Raw genomic sequence first — 15,471 nt, forward strand, 5'->3', positions numbered from 1 at the left:
AACAGTGTCTCCTCTACATAAGTCTGGAAGGGTCAGTCCATGCAGCACAGAGTTCCTATACTGCAGTAGAATGTGTGATGTCTGTTGGAGGGGAGGCACCTTGATAATAGGGACGGAGAAACTGGAGAGTTGGTTTCCAAGTAGGAGCTCAGGGTCTTTGAAAAGCTCCAACACACAAAAGAGTAGGGAGTAGGGCCTTGTTATATATTTTAATGTCCTGCCTATACACAAGTAGGTAATAGGTGAAGAGATTCTGCTTTAAAGGCAAATGCTTGGGGAGCATGGGGGGCTAGGTCACTTCAGTGTCTGACTCTTGGTTTTGGCTCAGGTTATGATCCTGGGGTTATGGGATAGATAGCCCAAATTAGGCTCCATGCTGAAGGCAGAGTCTGCTTGGGATTCTCTCTCTCCTTCTCCTTCTCTCCCTCCCTCTGCTTGCACTAGGTTTCTAAATAAATAAATAAATAAATTTAAAACCAAATGCTTATGATCTGGCTGTGACTTCATTGGAAGTCAAATATCTCCTGAGAAGGAAAGCTAGAGCACAAGAAAGAAGAGAATGAAATGTCTGGTTCTCAGGTAAACCTTGATCCCTGGTTAGAGGCTCTGTCATCTTTTCCTCCTGAAATTCCAGGCATTAGAAATTGCAAAGGTTTATTTATCTACTTCTGATTTTACTGTCTCATGTGTCTTTTCACCTGCTTTTGAAAATCTTTTCTTTTTTTTAAATTATATTCGAGGAAGAGACAGTGGGGAGGAGTCAGAGTGGTGGAGGGAGGAGAAGCAGGCTTTTCACCAAGCAGCGAGCCCAATGGGGGCTCGATCCCAGGTCTGTGAGAACATGACCTGAGCCATAGTTAGATGCTGAACCACTTGGGCCACCCTGGTGCCCCTACTTTTGAATATCTTCTTTTTTTAAAGATTTTATTTATTTATTCATGAGATACAGAGAGAGAGAGAGAGAGGCAGAGACACAGGCAGAGGGAGAAGCAGACGCCATACAGGGAGCCTGATGTGGGACTCAATCCCAGGACCTCGGGATCATGACTTGAGCCAAAGGCAGACCCTCAGCCACTGAGCCACTCCGGTGCCTCCTGTCCTGGAATTTTATTTATAAGATTTTAATTATTTATTTAAAGATTTTATTTATTCATGAGAGACACACAAAAGAGGGAGAGAGAGGGAGAGACACAGAAAGGAGGAGAAACAGGCTCCATGCAGGGATCCCGACGTGGGGCTTGATCTCAGGACTCCCAGGATCACGCCCTGGACTGAAGGCAGGTGCTAAACTGCCGAGCCACCCAGGATACCTGTCTTGGAACTTTAAAAAATGTTCTCTTCACTACAGATATGCAGGAGAAGGTGCTGAATTCAGGATTCCTATTGTGGATCAGCTCAGGTTCTGGGATACCAGTCAAGGACAACAGATCACATTTAGTTTCCATATGTATTTTTTATCAGCTCTCTGGAGACCAGGATTAGGACAATGCAAAAAAAGGGGCACCTGGGTGACACAGTCAGTTAAGCATCCAACTCTTGGTTTTGGCTCAGGTGTGATTCATGGTCATGAGATCAAGCCCTGTGTCAGGCTCTGCATTGACCATGGAGTGCACATGGGATTGTCCCACCAACTGTCCTCCTTCTCATACTCTCCCTAAGAAATAAATGTTTTTTAAAAAAAATGCAGAAACGGGCAGCCCAGGTGGCTCAACGATTTAGTGCCACCTTCAGCCCAGGGTGTGATCCTGGACACCCGGGATTGAGTACCACGTCAGGCTCCCTGCATGGAGCCTGCTTCTCCCTGTGCTTGGGTCTCTGCCTCTCTCTCTGTCTCTCATGAATACATAAAACCTTTAAAAATAAAAATAAATTAAAATGCAGAAACAAACAAGTTGGCTATGTAGCCCAGAGTGACTCCAAAAGTTGTGATAAGGAAACAGAGCCTTGCTCTCCAGATGAAAAAAATAAAAACGTTCTACATACGAAAAAAAAGAAAGAAAAATAGAAACGCTAAACATTAGGGGAATATGGGAGCTATTTGGGGTTTGAATTTTTAAAAAAGATCTATTTATTTATTTATTTATTTATTTATTTATTTATTTATTTTATTTGAGAGAGAGAGAGAGAGAGAGAGAAAGAAGGCCTGCATGTGCCCTGGAGTGAGGGGAGAGGCAGACAGAGGGAGAGAGAGAATCTCAAGTAGACGCCGTGGTGAATGCAGAGCCCAATGCAGGTCTTGATACCACAACCCCTGAAAACATGACCTGAGCTGAAACCAAGAGTTAGATGCTTAACCTACTAAGCTACCCAGGCACCCTAGGACTTGAAGTTTGTATGAATCCACTGTTTTCTTTTACTTTGGTTCCTATTCTGATTTCCTTTGGGGTGCCCACAAGAACATAGGCATGATAATGTATCCTCCAGTGTGCCTCTGATACCTATTTGCTTTATTACAGGTGATATTAACTTTTTTTACTTGGCTTGGAGCACTCTGCCACATTCCTCCTGTATAATATGAATATGTCTCTTAGTCATTCATAAGGGTTGGTTGGATTTACTGAAAGATATGCAGAAGCCTTCACACTCAAACTGGAAACTTTTCTTTTGAGTTTGTCTTTGCATGGAGTTTCCACTAAAAATGAAGGCACTCTCTTCTGTGTAGTTGAGATACTCACTTTTGGGAGTGGCGGTTCTCAGTGAGGTCCCCAACTTCTAAGTTTTCTTTGTATTTCACACTCATGTTAGAGACACATACTTTACTTTTTTGTATTTTTAGAAAAAGAAAACATGAATCACAGAGTTAACATGCTGGAGTGTCTTAAAATCCTAAGATATGGGCAGCCCAGGTGTTTCAGCGGCTTAGCACCTGCCTTTGGCCCAAGGTGTGAACCTGGAGACCTGGCATCGAGTCCCACGTCAGGCTCCCTGCATGGAGTCTGCCTCCCCCTCTTCCTGTGTCCCTGCCTCTCTCTCTCTCTGTGCCTCTCATGAATCAATCAATCAATCAATCAATCTTTAAAAAGAATCCTAAGATATAACACAAATGATGATAGAAACAAAAAAAAATTTAATGAAATGAAAGACTCAGAAATATTAGCTATTTTCTTTTTCTTTTTTTTCTTTTTTTTATTTATTTATGATAGTCACAGAGAGAGAGAGAGAGAGAGGCAGAGACATAGACAGAGGGAGAAGCAGGCTCCATGCACCGGGAGCCCGATGTGGGATTCGATCCCGGGTCTCCAGGATCGCGCCCTGGGCCAAAGGCAGGTGCCAAACCGCTGCGCCACCCAGGGATCCCCTAGCTATTTTCTTTATAGCATTCTGAATATATGTTCAGAGTGTGAATAAATGACAGAGACATAATCATCCAAAAATAGATTTATAAATTTTGTGCCATTGAGAATAGGTCTTAAGTCATCAAGACAATAGTCTACTCTATCAATTTTAATGTGTGTAGTGTTTTGAAAAGTTTAGCTGTGTGCGGCACCTGGTGGCTCTGTTGGTTAAGCATCCAACTTTTGATTTCAGCTCAGATTGTGATCTCAGGGTTATGGGATAGAGCCTCATATTGGGCTCTGTGCTCATGGAGTCTGCATGTCCCTCTCCCTCTGCTCCTCCCCCTGTGCTTTCAACTTCCAAAATAAATAAATAAAATCTTAAAATAAATAAATAAAAGTTTATTTGTGTGCATAAAATGTAAAAGGTAGATCAGTTTTCTGTGCATATCTTCTTGTTTTCATCACTGTTCTCAGGTATGAAAACTGTCATGAACATAATTTTACAGCAGTCTCTATATTGCTTGGATCTCTGGTAGATAAATTCTAGGTCAGAGATCCTAGGTTAAAATCTGTTTTTTTTTTTTACATTTCCTGGATGTGTGACAAAATAGTCCCATAAGAGGAAGAGAGGTAGTTGGGTGGCTCAGTCGGTTAAGCATCTAACCTGGGCTCAGGTCATGATCTCAGGGTCCTGAGATCAAGCTCTGCATCAAGCTTTGTGCTCAGTAGGGAGCCTGCTTTTCCCTCTCCCTCTGTCTGCTGCTCCCCTTGCTGTGCTCTCTCTCTGTCAAATAAATACATAAAAAACAATTTTTTGAACAAAAGAGGACGAATATGTTTGATCTCCTAGACTATTTGTGTGTGTGTGTGTGTGTGTGTGTGTGTGTGTGTGTGTGTGTTGATCTATGGAACTTCTAGAATCTAGTAATTAGTAATGCTCAGAAGTATTGTTGTTGCCTTTCTCACTTTAACCTGTAAAACCTATAATTGTAATAAAACCCATTCATTTCATGTTCTGGGATAAATCTTTCCTTGTTATTCTACTTCTTTGTTATTTAAAAGTGTATTCCTTTATGTATAGGCTAATTCCTTGTTAGAAATGTAGACTCAGTGCCCATCCTGACTCCTGAATCGGAGCCTGCATTTTAAAAAGAACTCCAATCACTGTTCTGAAATTCTAATTCACATTAGAATATGAAGGTGGAAAAAAAAAGAAAGAAAAAAAGAAAAAAAAAGAATATGAAGGTGCATTTCTAACCCACACAAACATTCCAGGTAACAAATATACACAACTTATGTAGTATGATATGAATTCAGTCCTTAAACATGTATGTATCCTGTTGACAACTTCAGTTTACAATTTATTTTGGAGAAACACACAGTATTGATAGTGGTTCTATGGACCAGATGCCATCTTGTTGCCTCAAAGGTAAAGAATATATGAGTATATGACATCAAGAGCCACATGCTCTCCTGACTGAGTCAGCCAGGCACCCATCTCTTGCAGGTTTTTAAAATACACTTACTGGACACTTTTGCTCCCAATTTTTGTTTTACTATTTGCATACTTACTGTCAGTTTGAATTTTTATTTAGGTCATGCATAGGTAACTATAGGATATCAGGAAAACTATTGGTATTCTCTTTTTCTGAGAATGAGCATTGTCATGATGTTTATTTTGAATTCTTTGTCAGGTGATGACTAGTTATATATAAACTTATGGTCAGTTTTGGAGTTTTATCTTGTTCCTTCAACTGGAACATGTTTTTCTGTTTGTCTGTATGCCTTTAGGGTGTTGCACTGTTTTGAGAATTTATTTTTTTAAGATTTATTTATTTTATTAAAAATATTTTGTACGTATTTGTGTATTTATTTTAAAAACCCATCTATTTACTTCAGAGAGAGTGAGCATGGGGAGAAGGACAAAGGCAAGGGAGAGAGAGAAACCTCAGTAGACTCCCTGCTGAGCACAGAGCTTGATTGGGGCTTGATCTCACACCCCTCAGATTATGACTTGAGCCAAAATCAGAGTCCAACACTTAACCAACTGAGCCACCCAGAGAGAGAGAGAGAGAGAGAGAGAGAGGAGCAGGGATAGAGGCAGGGTAGGGGCAAAGGGAGAGGGAGAGAATCTCAAGCAGACTCCTCACTGAGCATGGAGCCTGAGGTGGGGCTGAGTCCCATGAGCCCCAGATCATGAGCAGAGTGAAACCAGGAGTGGGTTGCCCACCAACTGAGCCACTCATATTTGGGAATATAAAAACCAGCCCCAGGTCCCAGGGTTTCTGAATTTGCTTTGTATAGAAGAAGACAAAGTCAGTTGTGCTAGTAAATTCTCAATCCTATTCAACATATTCCGAGGACGTGTAAAGTCTGAGATTTTGTAATTTCCCAATTAAGGAAATGTTTGTTGGTTCCTATTTAGAATATGATACATTTCTCTCCCTGATGTTTGATTTTAGCTCTGCCGTCTCTCTGGTGTTTGCAGAAATACTTAGCTTCCTTTCCAAGCAGTTACCAACATGATATGCTGCCATTCGTTCTGCCCTTGCTGTCATGTGTGACAGAATCAAGTCCCCTCAGGCAGCTGCAATGAAGTAGATCATGGCCCACACAGGTCACTCATGTCTTCTTTCCTGAGCAGAGTTGAGAGTTTTCTCACAATCTTGCCATGCAGTGCCAGGTGAGTGGTGAGCAAGCATAAAAAACTTTTTGTCCCTCTTTCATATGGTTCTTCTTAATTTTGTGTTTCCTTGGGGGTACTGTGTTCTCCCAGCTGGATTCTGGAGCACTCCAAAAGGCAATCTGATCAGTTTGTTTCTCCATTGGGGAGCAAAGTCTTGGTGCTTCTTATTCCTCTAATCTGCTCATGTCCTGTGATGGGCATCAATTTTTTACATTAGCACCTTATAGTATTTGCACATAAGTATAGTAAGAGGAATAATCTAATCTCTTTCAGTTATGCCTTTTCATCACACTTTGGGCTTATGGACAAAGAAGACAAAGATTCTTTCCATGGGGTGGGTTATATTGGGAAGATATGGAAACTGTGGCCATGAGAATTCAATTAGTGAAAGACTGCGAAGATGAGGGGGGAGAGGGAAGAGCAGAAGGAATATTATGATGGATAGAACGAAACTGGAGTACTTACCCATAATGAAATCCTTACTGCCAGGAGAGATCAAGGATCTAAAACATTTCGGGGAAAATCTTACTTTATGACAGCTATGTTTGCAGAACAATGTCTTTATGAATGCCAGGACCCAAACCACGTTTTAAACATACATATGCTCCAAAACAAAATTTGGAAAACCTGGATAGTCACATAGTCAATGCTGAAAATAATCGTTCAAATCATTTCAAAAATAGAATTGGATTAATTATTCAAATATTTCTGATTACTAGAAATTTACAAATGGAGATAAAATCTCTCTCTTTTTTTTTTAAATATTTCATTTATTTATTCATGACAGACAAAAACAGAGGCAGAGACATAGGCAGAGAGAGAAGCAGGGTCCATGCAGGGAGCCTGACGTGGAACTCGATCACGGGACTCTAGGATCATGCCCCGGGTGTAAGGCAGGTGCTCCACAGCTGAGGCACCCAGGCGTCCCTGAAGATAAAATTTCTAAATATCAATTCGAGAAGTCCTGTTTTGAGGGTTTATTAATTATCCTTTCACCCACAAATGATTCCTCTTTGTTCCAAAGTCTCCAACTTTGATATTCATGGGAAGGTCTTGATCCACCCATCCCTATTCAGCAGTATCACATACTAGGTAATTTGGAGCCAGTGATCATGCATCGTGAACTTAGGAAGATCTTTAGTGAGGACTCTAACTTCAACAATTACCAAGGTATTTACCATGGAGATGGCATTTAGCAATGCAATGAATCTGGGGAAAATATTAACCATCGGTCAATTCCTAATAAATAGCAGAGAATTTACTTTTTTTTTTTTTAATTTTTATTTATTTATGATAGTCACAGAGAGAGAGAGAGAGAGAGAGGCAGAGACACAGGCAGAGGGAGAAGCAGGCTCCATGCACCGGGAGCCCGACGTGGGATTCGATCCCAGGTCTCCAGGATCGCGCCCTGGGCCAAAGGCAGGCGCCAAACCGCTGCGCCACCCAGGGATCCCGAGAATTTACTTTTTACAGAACCAGTATAAAGAAATAAATGTGGGGAAGTCTACTATCAAAGCTCAAACTTTATTAAATATCATTGATTCTCTCCCAAAGAGAAGACTTACAAATGTAGCAAATGTGGCAAAGTTTTTAAACAGTCTTCAAAACTCAGTCAACAAAAAGACTTTATATTGTGAAGAAACTTTACATATATAAGGAATGTGGCAAGGCCCTTAACCTGTATTCAAATATTTTGACATCCAAAAATGTATAGGGAGAAAACCTTATAGATGAAAGGAATGTGCAAAGTCTCTATCCGGGGTACTGGGGAGAAACCTCAAAAAGCTAAATCATATGGCAAAACCTTTCATAAGCACTCAAACCTTTCTTGCATCAGAGAATACAAACTGGGAAGAAACCTTACAGCATAAGGAGTTTGCTCAAGCCTTTAATTATTACAGAGACTTTCCTTGATATCACAGTATAAATACCTGGGGAGAAACCCCAAATGCAGAGAATATAAGCAAAGCCTTTATTTATTTTTTTTTCTTTCATAATTTTTTATTGGTTGTTCTGAGGATCAGTACAGACATTTCAATTTGTACACAATTCTTAACGTACGTACCGAACATCTAAAAAATCATGTAGTTGTGATCCTTTGCTAAAAGTTATTCCAGTGACCTTCCAGCTTAAAATTTGGAGGCAAATTTTCCTGAACAGTATATCAAGTACCAATATCTTCAAATGCTGATACACTGTTACTTTGTTAAGTCCCATTAATTCACAATTTAATATCATATACACTACATATTCAAATTTTCAATCTTGCACAGCACATTAACAGTTACTAGAAAAACTGGACTACCACAACCAAGATGTTACAGAGTGCACAAGAATTCTGACAAGGAGAGCCAAGATCTAGGAGTGGTTTTCTTTAGGAAACAATTCTACCAAAAACAACATGGGAATAGAAGAAATTTAAAATGTTCAAGACATATTAAATGCACGACTGACTCCAAATTGCCATTTAGTATGCTTGGTATTATAGGATATAAAAACTACCCCGTCTATGGAATGTTGAGCTGACACCCAAGACAATCAAAGCCTCCCACATTCAATATCCCACTATTTTCTGGTTGTACCAAAAAATAAACAACCAGCAAATGATTTCACCTCTTAAAAAAAAGCATTTACACTTAAAAAATGGGATGAGGTGGGATTCCCTCCTTCTTAAAAATGTTTCTAGAGCTACTAAAAAACTTGCATTTACAAAATAGTTGATAAAAATATTCCTCTGGATTGTACAAGAAGGGAGACAGGGACCACTGATAAGACATGGTATATGGTATTAATCAGACTTGGCTTCTTTCTCTCCTGCTTCATCGGAGGCTGGACTCTCCTCGTTCTTGGTTTCTCCGTTTTCTGCAGGTAAGTCTTCTTTCGTTTCTTGGTTAGCCACTTCAGCCTGTTTTCCCTTTGCTCCCCTTTTCCCCTTTGTTTGCACTTTTTTGTCTGAAGATTTATCCTTTCCGGCCGCCTTTTTTGGCTTCGTTTCCACTTTTGTGGGAGCAGGTTTAGCGGACAACCTCGCCGACCTCCTCTTGGGCTCCTCCTTGGCCGCGCCCTCGGCCGAGCTGACCTGCGGGAGCAAGCACACGCGCGAGTGGGGCGCAGCCCGCCAGCCGAGGCGCCCGCGCGCCAAGCAAAGCCTTTAAACAGAACTACAACCTAAGCAAACACTTGAACACTTGTACATTCATACTGGGAGAAATCCTAAAAATCTAAAAAAATGTGGCAAAATGTTTGTCTGGATTTCAAGTCTCCCTCGATGGAGGACAATACATGCAGGGGAGAAGCCCTACAAATGTAGAGAATATAGCCAAATCATTAACTAGAGCCACCACCTACTATAAATTAGAGAATTCAGCCTGGAGAGACTTGGAACAAACGTAGAGAATGTGGTAACGTCTTCACCCTGAAACTGACACTGATTCAACATCAGAGAGTGCTGACTAGAGAGAAACCCTAGAAATGAAGAGGGAAAGATCTTTCTTTTAAATATATGTTTTTGGGGCAGCACGGGTGGCTCAGCAGTTTAGTGCCCCCTTCACGCCACGGCCTGATCTTGGAGACCCGGGATCGAGTCCCACATCGGGCTCCCGATATGAAGCCTGCTTCTCCCTCTGCCTGTGTTTCTGCCTCTGTGTGTGTGTCTGTGTGTCTCTCTCATGAATAAATGAAAATCTTTAAATAATATATATATACATATTAGAAAAAAACAGGTTTATACACCTTAAAAACATTAAAGATGTTCAAAACATTACAGATGGCATAAGATGATAATCTATGTAATGAAAAAAAAATCCCATTATCAGATTCACAGCAGAATGTACTAAGCCTATAGCACTTTGAAGAGATTAATCTGGTCCAGCTTTTCACTGCAAACTTGTAGGATTCTACGTCTTTTATGTCATCCTTTCTTTTCCTGTACTGCGATAGAACCAGGGCAAGTTTAGGAGGTTTTTCTCAGTCATAGGAGTGTACCTACCTGTCGCTCATACTTTGTTTCTTGTTTAAAAAAATTATATATTTAATCTTTAGACACACACCCACAGAGAGAGAAAGAGAGAGAGAGAGAGAGAGAGAGAGAGAGAGAGAGAGAAAGAGAGGCAGAGACACAGGCAGAGGGAGAAGCAGGCTCCATGCAGGGAGCCTGACGTGGAACTGGATCCCTTTGATTTCTTTGATCCAGGGACTCCAGGATCCCACCCTGGGCGGAAGGCAGCCGCTAATGGCCAAGCCACCCAGGAATTCCCTGGTCATAACTTTCAAGTGGAACCTGACACATCTTGGGAGCCTTTGAAATATTTTCTCTATGGTTTGGGATAGAGACTTCTTTTCTAGTTCCTCTTTTTGTTTGAAAGATTTCATTTATTTATTCACTCGAGACACACACAGAGGCAGAGACACAGGCAGAGGGAGAAGCAGGCTCCTTGCAGGAAGCCGGATGTGAAACTTGATCCTAGGACCTTGGGATCACAACCTGACCCAAAGGCAGATGCTCAACCACTGAACCAAAGAGGCATCCCTCTTTTCTAGTTTCACTGTGTCCAAAGGTGTGTCCATCGGCATCTCTGGCCCCTTGGATGTCTTCTAGGCCATCACCTCAGTCCCCAGATTCCAGGTGGGTGAAGCTTTAAGTCACGGCCATAGTTTCCATTGGTTGCTCCAATATCCTGTGCCAGATTTTACATGAGCAGATAAATACCACAGTTCCCATAGGTCTATTGGGCAAGAAGCACAACAAATACATCGCAAACATTATAGGCTTTGGATCTTGTTCTGCTATACACTGTATGGAACACATAGACTAACTCCATGCAGCATTCAGATGGTCCTCAGATATTTCATGTGTAGGACTCATTCTGGTTGTCATTCTGTGCGCTCACAAGCCTAAAGGCCAACACCTTCATAGGAACAATATCTCACCTAGATCGTCTCTGAGATGACAGCTACCCCGAGGATTTTTGTCCTTGAGAGAGTATGTTTGTCAATTTTTATACGCTTTAGCACCCAGTTGTAATAATTTGTTACAGCAGCCCTAAGAAACTAACATGGGTCCTGTCTTCTCTTCCCTTGTGGCTGTGTTACTCCAAGCTCCCAGACTCTGTGCATTTCATTTATCCCTGTGCGCTCATTGTTACCGCCTCCTCTGTCCCATATCACTACTTGTCTTCATGCCATGTACCTCAACCTAAAGTGGCACTCTCATTACTCTCTCAGTGGCATATATTGTGAATATGGTTCTTGATGACATTATGAAGCAACATTGTTAAACATCCTACCAGAATTCTTATTTTCTATCTTCTGTACTAGTGCATGCTTGAAAATGTTGTATATTCTCATACATGTAGTCACATATTCTAACTTCAAAGATGTTGTGTAACTCTTTCTAGAAGCTATTTGCATTGTTCCATTTAGCTTATATTAAAGTTTTACCCCAAAAGACCATACCATTTACTAGACAGTCCATTCTAGAGAAGATAATAATTACCTGTATATTTCACACTTGACATTAGCCAAAAAGCCAAGAAGCGATTACCTATATATTTCAGAGGTGCTTTTTCCTATTCACCTATGACTGTCTTCAGATTCTCAAGCTTCACCATCTGCACTACCTTGGGTCTCTAGCCTGCTGGCCTTCTTTGCAGACTCCAGACTTGCCAGCTCTCACAATCATATTAGCCAATTCATTACAGGAAATTTATCTCACTCTCTATGTAGAGACATATAGATAGATACATATCTATTTCTATATGTAGTAAGCCTATATCTTATCTCTGGTTCTATACAAATATAGATTAAAAACATGCATAGATGTGTGCATATCCATTCCATTGACTCCTTGGAGAATCCTACCATAGATTTTAGTGTCCATACATTTTTTCCAGTCAAAGTCAACCTCCTGAACTTAATAGATGTTAATTACTATATGTTTTATCTTCCGATATTTTATTTAAAAAATATTTTCTTTACTTATTCATGAGAAACACAGAGAGTGAGAGACACAAGCAGGGGGAAAAGCAGGCTCAAGAGGAGCCAGGCATGGGACTTTGTCCTGGGACTCCAGATCACAAGGGAGCCGAAGGCAGACACTCAACCACTCAACCACCCAGGTGTCCCACTATATGTTATGTCTAATTTGACAGAAATCCTTTCCATGTGCTTCTTTGAAAAATTGTTTTTCTGTATTATCACAAAACTTAAAAGAGAAAGCCAAATGCCAAATTCCAGTTGAAATCTTCTGTGTGCATGTATGCACATATCTGTGTGTTTAATTAATACCTCAAGTCTGCAGTTTTTCATATTTGCCATTAATAGGAGATCTTTTGTAAGAATTTCGTATTTGGGGTTCCTTTTAAACAGCTTTATTTGTTATAACTTACAAGACACAGGGAACGCTGGGTGGCTCAGCGGTTTAGCAGCTGCCTTTGACCCAGGGCACTATCCTGGAGTCCTGGGATCGAATTCCACGTCGGGCTCCCGGCATGGGGCCTGCTTCTCCCTCCTCCTGTGTCTCTGCCTCTCTCTCTCTCTCTCTCTATCCCTCTGTCTATCAAAAATAAATAAATAAATAAATAAATAAATAAATAAATAAATAAATCTCTAAAGATAAAAACCAAAAAAATTGACATGCCACATAATTTATCCACCTAATGTATACACTTGATAGCTTTTTAATCAAGTCACATGTAGGTACAAGCAAACCATTGTCAATCCTCGAACATCTCATTACCTCATAAGAAACTTCACACTCTTTAGCTGTCACCACTCTCATCTTCTTTTCCTCATATCTAATTAGTAATCTGCTTACTTTTTCCAATTTTATTCACCGACTATTGACATGACATTATATAAGTTTAAAAGTGTACAATTTAACTATTATATATTGTTAATTATACCCAACATATATTAAATATATACACCAGATTATCTACTCATCTGACAAGAGACACAAGTTATTTCCAGGTCCTGGCTATTAGGAGTAATGCTATTGCATGATCTCTAATTTTCACATGTTTATAATTTTTCCAGTTTTGTACTTGTACCTGACTTCCACTTTCCTGGCACTGTCGTAGGAAAAGATGCCTGATACGATTTCAATCAAATTGATTAAGTCTTGTTTTCTGGCCCAATATGAAATCTATATTGGAGAATGTTCCTTTTGCATGTGAGAACAACGTGTTTTTTGCTGTTGGTGGAACGTTGTAAGTCAATCTGTGAAATATCATTGAAGTCTGGTAATTCCTTATTGATTATCTTGTCCCATATTGAAGGTGCACAATTCAAGTCCCCTGCTATTGTATTGCTGTCTCTTGTTCTGTTCTTGTCTGTTCATTGTTGCTTATATATTTGGGTACTTTTATGTTAGGTACATAACTATTCTAAAGATTACATCCTTTTGTCGAATTAAATCCTTCATTTTATTTTATTCAGGGGAAGTAGGTTATATTGATTTGAAAAACTGTGAAAGATTATTATGTATCAAATAAAATTCGTTTTTAAAAGTAGGTGACTCCTATGTATCCAACCTTTGACCAAATAGACACCACAATGTATGCACAAAAGCATTATGTAGCTCAAGAAGCAAAAAAGCAATAATCAGAAGTAAATGTCCTCTTAATACAGACACTAAATAAATACACAAACCTACAGCTTTAATATAGACTCGTAGGTACATGTGCTTAGCCAGCTTGTGCCAACAATAAATGAGCAAATGTTTTATATTCAATAAATGCACAAAGTGTATAAAACCTTTAGTCACATATAATGTAGTTAGTCTAAAAATCAAAAGCATAATGTAAGGTTTTCTTAAGTGAAGACATACATTTCAGAAAGAATCCAACTTGAACTAAAGTCACAATCAGAAGCACTGGAAAGGTGACTCATACAAAGCCTGTCATTTGCATTGTATACAAAGAATAGCTGCCCAGGAATAATATCAGGAATCTTACGAAGGGGTATTAAGATAATGTACCTGAAAGGACAAATAAATTATTTGGAGACTTTAAATAGCAGAGAACAATGTAGATTAAATTACATGTGAACAAATCTGCAATGTATAATAGCCAGAGATAGAACACTGAATACTGTGGGGAAAAGATTGATTAGCCCATACTAGTTGGTTTCAATGAATCATTGGCTACTTCTTCCAGTAATTACCAAAATTATCATTGCAACAATATTTTTCCACACACACAAAAATCGGGAAGCAGTAACTCCTTCTCAAATTGTCATTTAGTGCTCTCTTTTTCCCAACCTCGAAGCACAGGAGTAGGTTTTTGAATATTGACTAGCATTTAGGGGACACAGGAGACATAGATGTTCATAAACATTACATAAGCTATAATTGATGTACCTGGAAAAACACCACCAAATTTTACGGGAAAGTACATTGTTTTTCATAGGGGCATTACATGAGTTATAAACACACTGTTAGAGTCCTACCAAAACTAGAATGGGGGAAATCTTTTTTTCCCAAATACACCATAATTAAAAACACTGCACAATGTAACCCCTTTATTTTATAATGACCCGTGCAGTGTCTGACTAGTCTTTGACTTAAAGTCTACTTTGATTGATGTAAGCATACCCATCCTCATTTCATCTGGTTTCTATTTGCATGGTATATCTTTTTTCACACCTGCACTTTCTGTCTGAGTGTGTTCTTAAGGCTGAAGGAAAATATACTTGGGTCTTCTATTTCTTTCCATTGAGATATAACTTTTAATTGGAGAATTTAGTCCCTTTATATTTAAAGTAAGTAGAGATTAAAGTATGGAGTTACTGTTGTCACTCTTTCGTTTCCTGTCTGTTTTAGAAATATTTGCTCTCTTCTTCATTTGCTATTTATCTTTGTGATTTGGTGATTTTCTGTGGGTGTATACTTCCATTATTCCCTCCCTATCTATTATGTATTGACTACAGGTTTTTACTTTCTGGTTACCAAGAGGCTTAAAGAAAGACCTCATTTAACAGTTGATTTTAACTTGTTAACCGCTTAATTTCCATAAAAAACTTTTCCAGGCTTGAGAGTACTCTTAAGAAATATGAATTTCCATTTGTATGCCATCGTAGGGAAGACTTATCTATTCCCTTTGTGGTATCTGTGCTGATTTCCTCATTGGAACCACACCACCTGATGTTGAGAATTCAACTTATAACCATGGCGATTATCAAGATTCATCAGTATTTTACAGGACTGCCACCTATTTGTCCTTAAAGAACAACTAGCAAACCATTTTATTTAAACTATCCACAAAGTTTTTTAGTTTTAATGAATGGAGAATGATATTCTGAAAACTTATTTCATGGTAACTTACATTAATGTTATAACCATGAACAGCATCTCCATTTAGATCTTCTTCATATTTTCTAATTCATGTTGTTGTTCATCTTCAACGGGAAATGAGGTCGGCATGAGACCCACCTAAGGAAGAAGGGCATCTCATCTTTGATGCAGCAACAGTCAGCCATATAATTTCATATACCAACTAGGCATCCATG

The 15,471-nt window shown here is 39.4% G+C and overlaps 1 pseudogene; it reads right to left on the bottom strand.

Annotated features, from left to right (window-relative positions):
• Positions 1-8,016: 8,016 nt before the first annotated feature.
• Positions 8,017-11,644, bottom strand: LOC140597768 (non-histone chromosomal protein HMG-14 pseudogene; annotated as a pseudogene).
• Between the last annotated feature and the right edge of the window lie 3,827 nt (positions 11,645-15,471).

Source organism: Vulpes vulpes, chromosome 1 (genome assembly GCF_048418805.1).
Source record: "Vulpes vulpes isolate BD-2025 chromosome 1, VulVul3, whole genome shotgun sequence".
Lineage (NCBI taxonomy): Eukaryota > Metazoa > Chordata > Mammalia > Carnivora > Canidae > Vulpes > Vulpes vulpes.